Below are 6,000 nucleotides of genomic sequence, written 5' to 3'. Positions count from 1 at the left end.
TCACTCCACATTCATTCCACATGTGTTTTAGGTATGCTGACATGAAGTTGGTACCTCTGTCAGACACCACCTCCTTAGGGAAGCCCACTCTGGTAAAGATACCAATGAGGGCCTTGGCTACCGCAGGGGCAGTAGTCGACCTAAGGGGAATAGCTTCAGGATACCTAGTAGCATGATCCACTACTACTAGGATGTACATATTTCCTGAGGCTGTGGGAGGTTCCAATGGACCCACTATGTCCACACTCACTCTTTCAAAGGGGACCCCCACCACTGGAAGTGGAATGAGGGGGGCCTTTGGATGTCCACCTGTCTTACCACTGGCTTGACAGGTGGGACAGGAGGTGCATAACTCCTTAACCTTCTGGGACATGTTGGGCCAATAGAAGTGGTTGACTAACCTCTCCCACGTCTTGGTTTGTCCCAAATGCCCAGCAAGGGGAATATCATGGGCTAAGGTCAGAATAAACTCTCTGAACCCCTGAGGCACTACCACTCTCCTAGTGGCACCAGGTTTGGGATCTCTTGCCTCAGTGTACAGGAGTCCATCTTCCCAATAGACCCTATGTGTTCCATTTTTCTTGCATTTGGACTCTTCAGCAGCTTGCTGCCTAAGGCCTTCAAGAGAGGGACAGGTTTCTTGTCCCTTACACAACTCTTCCCTTGAGGGTCCCCCTGGGCCCAAGAGCTCAACCTGATAAGGTTCCAGCTCCACAGGCTCAGTTCCCTAAGAGGGCAGAACTTCTTCCTGAGAAGAGAGGCTCTCTTTTTCTTGTTGTGTTGCAGCTGGTTTCCCAGCTGACTTTCCTTTTCTCTTGGTAGGCTGGGCCTTTCTTCCAGACTCCAGCTCTACTTTTTCACCCTGTGCCTTGCACTGTGCCCTTGTTTTGACACACACCAGTTCAGGGATACCCAGCATGGCTGCATGGGTTTTCAGTTCTACCTCAGCCCATGCTGAGGACTCCAGGTCATTTCCAAGCAAACAGTCTACTGGGATATTTGAGGAGACCACCACCTGTTTCAGGCCATTGACCCCTCCCCACTCTAAAGTTACCATAGCCATGGGATGTACTTTAGTCTGATTGTCAGCGTTGGTGACTGGATAAGTTTGTCCAGCCAGGTATTGGCCAGGGGAAACCAGTTTCTCTGTCACCATAGTGACACTGGCACCTGTATCCCTCAGGCCCTCTACACTTGTCCCATTAATTAAGAGCTGCTGCCTGTATTTTTGCATGTTAGGGGGCCAGGCAGCCAGTGTGGCTAAATCCACCCCACCCTCAGAGACTAATGTAGCTTCAGTGTGACACCTGATTTGCTCTGGGCACACTGTTGATCCCACTTGGAGACTGGCCATTCCAGTTTTAGCTGGAGTGGAGTTAGAAGTGGTATCTTTCTTGGGACAGGCCTTGTCTCCAGTTTGGTGTCCAGACTGACTACAGCTACGACACCAGGCCTTTTTGGGATCAAAGTTTTTACCCTTGTACCCAGAATTGTTTTGTGAAGAGGCTCTGGGCCCACCCTCCTGTGCAGGTTTTTGGGGGCCTGTAGAAGACTCTTTACTATTTTTGTTTTTGGCTGTCTCACCACCTTTCCCCTGGGGAGGTTTTGTGACCCCTTTCTTTTGGTCACCCCCTGTGGAAGTTTTGGACATTCTAGTCTTGACCCAATGGTCCGCCTTCTTTCCCAATTCTTGGGGAGAAATTGGTCCTAGGTCTACCAGATGCTGATGCAGTTTATCATTGAAACAATTACTTAATAGGTGTTCTTTCACAAATAAATTGTACAGCCCATCATAATTACTTACACCACTGCCTTGAATCCAACCATCTAGTGTTTTTACTGAGTAGTCTACAAAGTCAACCCAGGTCTGGCTCGAGGATTTTTGAGCCCCCCTGAATCTAATCCTATACTCCTCAGTGGAGAATCCAAAGCCCTCAATCAGGGTACCCTTCATGAGGTCATAAGATTCTGCATCTTTTCCAGAGAGTGTGAGGAGTCTATCCCTACACGTTCCTGTGAACATTTCCCAAAGGAGAGCACCCCAGTGAGATTTGTTCACTTTTCTGGTTACACAAGCCCTCTCAAAAGCTGTGAACCATTTGGTGATGTCATCACCATCTTCATATTTAGTTACAATCCCTTTAGGGATTTTCAACATGTCAGGAGAATCTCTGACCCTATTTATGTTGCTGCCACCATTGATGGGTCCTAGGCCCATCTCTTGTCTTTCCCTTTCTATGGCTAGGATCTGTCTTTCCAAAGCCAATCTTTTGACCATCCTGGCTAACTGGATGTCCTCTTCACTGGAGTTATCCTCAGTGATTTCAGGGAGGTTGGTCCCTCCTGTGAGGGAACCAGCATCTCTGACTATGATTTGTGGAGTCAGTGCTTGAGAGGCCCTGTCTTCCCTAGATAGGACTGGTAGGGGGGAATCACCCTCCAAGTCACTATCATCATCCTCTGAGTTGCCATCCTCAGAGGGGTTGGCCTTTTTAAACTCTGCCAACAGCTCCTGGAGCTGTAGTTTGGAAGGTCTGGGGCCCATTACTATTTTCTTTATTTTACAGAGTGACCTTAGCTCCCTCATCTTAAGATGGAGGTAAGGTGTGGTGTCGAGTTCCACCACATTCATCTCTGTACTGGACATTATGCTTCTAAAAGTTGGAATACTTTTTAAGAATCTAAAACTAGTTCTAGGTTCTAATTCAAACTTTTACCAAACTTTTAAACTCTAAAAGAAATGCTAAACAGGATCTAACACAAGGCCCTAGCAGGACTTTTAAGAATTTAGAAAAATTTCAAATTGCAAAAAATTAAGTTCTAATGACAATTTTTGGAATTTGTCGTGTGATCAGGTATTGGCTGAGTAGTCCAGCAAATGCAAAGTCTTGTACCCCACCGCTGATCCACCAATGTAGGAAGTTGGCTCTGTATGTGCTATTTCAAAGTAAGGAATAGCATGCACAGAGTCCAAGGGTTCCCCTTAGAGGTAAGATAGTGGCAAAAAGAGATAATACTAATGCTCTATTTTGTGGTAGTGTGGTCGAGCAGTAGGCTTATCAAAGGAGTAGTGTTAAGCATTTGTTGTACATACACACAGGCAATAAATGAGGAACACACACTCAGAGACAAATCCAGCCAATAGGTTTTGTTATAGAAAAATATCTTTTCTTAGTTTATTTTAAGAACCACAGGTTCACATTCTACATGTAATATCTCATTTGAAAGGTATTGCAGGTAAGTACTTCAGGAACTTTAAATCATTACATTAGCATGTATACTTTTTACATAAAACACAATAAGCTGTTTTAAAAGTGGACACAGTGCAATTTTCACAGTTCCTGGGGGAGGTAAGTTTTTGTTAGTTTTGTCAGGTAAGTAAATCACTTACAAGTCTCAGGTTTGGGTCCAAGGTAGCCCACCGTTGGGGGTTCAGAGCAACCCCAAAGTTACCACACCAGCAGCTCAGTGCCGGTCAGGTGCAGAGGTCAAAGAGGTGCCCAAAACGCATAGGCTGCAATGGAGAGAAGGGGATGCCCCGGTTCCGGTCTGCCAGCAGGTAAGTACCCGCGTCTTCGGAGGGCAGACCAGGGGGGTTTTGTAGGGCACCGGGGGGGACACAAGTTCACACAAAAAGTACACCCTCAGTGGCACTGGGGCAGCCGGGTGCAGTGTAGAAACAAGCGTTGGGTTTTCAATGTAAATCAATGAGAGATCAAGGGATCTCTTCAGCGTTGCAGGCAGGCAAGGGGGGGGCTCCTTGGGGTAGCCACCACCTGGGCAAGGGAGAGGGCCTCCTGGGGGTCACTCCTGCACAGGAGTTCCGTTCCTTTCGGTGCTGGGGGCTGCGGGTGCAGAGTCTTTTCCAGCCGTCGGGAAAGGGAGTTCAGGCAGTCGCGGTCAGGGGGAGCCTCGGGATTCCCTCTGCAGGCGTCGCTGTGGGGGCTCAGGGGGGACAACTTTGGTTACTCACGGTCTCGGAGTCACCGGAGGGTCCTCCCTGAGGTGTTGGTTGTAGGAGGCTGGACTGGCTTGTAGTGAGTACCAAGGGGTACTTGCACCTTGCACCAGGCCCAGTTATCCCTTATTAGTGTATAGGGTGTCTAGCAGCTTAGGCTGATAGATAATGGTAGCTTAGCAGAGCAGCTTAGGCTGAACTAGGAGACGTGTGAAGCTACTACAGTACCACTTAGTGTCATATGCACAATATCATAAGAAAACACAATACACAGTTATACTAAAAATAAAGGTACTTTATTTTTATGACAATATGCCAAAGTATCTTAGAGTGTACCCTCAGTGAGAGGATAGGAAATATACACAAGATATATATACACAATAGCAAAAATATGCAGTATAGTCTTAGAAAACAGTGCAAACAATGTATAGTTACAATAGGATGCAATGGGGAAACATAGGGATAGGGGCAACACAAACCATATACTCCAGAAGTGGAATGCGAACCACGAATGGACCCCAAACCTATGTGACCTTGTAGAGGGTCGCTGGGACTATCAGAAAATAGTGAGAGTTAGAAAAATAACCCTCCCCAAGACCCTGAAAAGTGAGTGCAAAGTGCACCAAAGTTCCTCTAAGGACAAAATAGTCGTGTTAGAGGGAAAATGCAAGGAAAACACAAATCAGCAATGCAACAACGATGGATTCCTGACTGAGGGTACCTGTGGAACAAGGGGACCAAGTCCAAAAGTCACAAGCAGCTCGGAGATGAGCAGATGCCCAAGAAATGCCAGCGGTTGGTGCAAAGAAGCTCTTACTAGGCTGAAGAACTGTGAATACTGCAGGAACGACAAGGGCTAGAGACTTCCCCTTTGGAGGATGGATCCCCCACGCCTTGGAGAGTCGTGCAGAAGTGTTTTCCCGCCGGATGGACGCCAACAAGCCTTGCTACACGCAAATCGTGCGTTTGGCGTTTTTGGTCGCTGCTGGGGCTCAGGAGGGACCAGGAGGTCGCAAATTGGACCTGCAGAGAGAGGGGACGTCGAGCAAGACAAGGAGCCCTCACTGAAGCAGGTAGCACCCGGAGAAGTGCCAGAAACAGGCACTACAAGGATGCGTGAAACGGTGCTCGCCGAAGTTGCACAAAGGAGTCCCACGTCGCCGGAGACCAACTTAGAAAGTCGTGCAATGCAGGTTAGAGTGCCGTGGACCCAGGCTTGGCTGTGCACACAGGATTTCCGCCGGAAGTGCACAGGGGCCGGAGAAGCTTGCAAAGTCGCGGTTCCCAGCAATGCAGCCCAGCGAGGTGAGGAAAGGACTTACCTCCACCAAACTCGGGCTGAAGAGTCACTGGACTGTGGGAGTCACTTGGACGGTGTCGCTGGATTCGAGGGACCTCGCTCGTCGTGCTGAGAGGAGACCCAAGGGACCGGAGATGCAGCTTTTTGGTGCCTGCGGTTGCAGGGGGAAGATTCCGTCGACCCACGGGAGATTTCTTCGGAGCTTCTGGTGCAGAGAGGAGGCAGACTACCCCCACAGCATGCACAAGCAGGAAAACAGTCGAGAAGGCGGCAGGATCAGCGTTACAGAGTTGCAGTAGTCGTCTTTGCTACTATGTTGCAGGTTTGCAGGCTTCCAGCGCGGTCAGCGGTCGATTCCTTATCAGAAGGTGAAGAGGGAGATGCAGAGGAACTCGGCTGAGCTCATGCATTCGTTATCTAAAGTTTCCCCAGAGACAGAGACCCTAAATAGCCAGAAAAGAGGGTTTGGCTACCTAGGAGAGAGGAAAGGCTACTAACACCTGAAGGAGCCTATCAGCAGGAGTCTCTGACGTCACCTGGTGGCACTGGCCACTCAGAGCAGTCCAGTGTGCCAGCAGCACCTCTGTTTCCAAGATGGCAGAGGTCTGGAGCACACTGGAGGAGCTCTGGACACCTCCCAGGGGAGGTGCAGGTCAGGGGAGTGGTCACTCCCCTTTCCTTTGTCCAGTTTCGCGCCAGAGCAGGGGCTAAGGGGTCCCTGAACCGGTGTAGACTGGCTTAT

Source organism: Pleurodeles waltl, chromosome 8, assembly GCF_031143425.1.
Source record: "Pleurodeles waltl isolate 20211129_DDA chromosome 8, aPleWal1.hap1.20221129, whole genome shotgun sequence".
Lineage (NCBI taxonomy): Eukaryota > Metazoa > Chordata > Amphibia > Caudata > Salamandridae > Pleurodeles > Pleurodeles waltl.
This window is presented reverse-complemented; position numbering follows the sequence as displayed.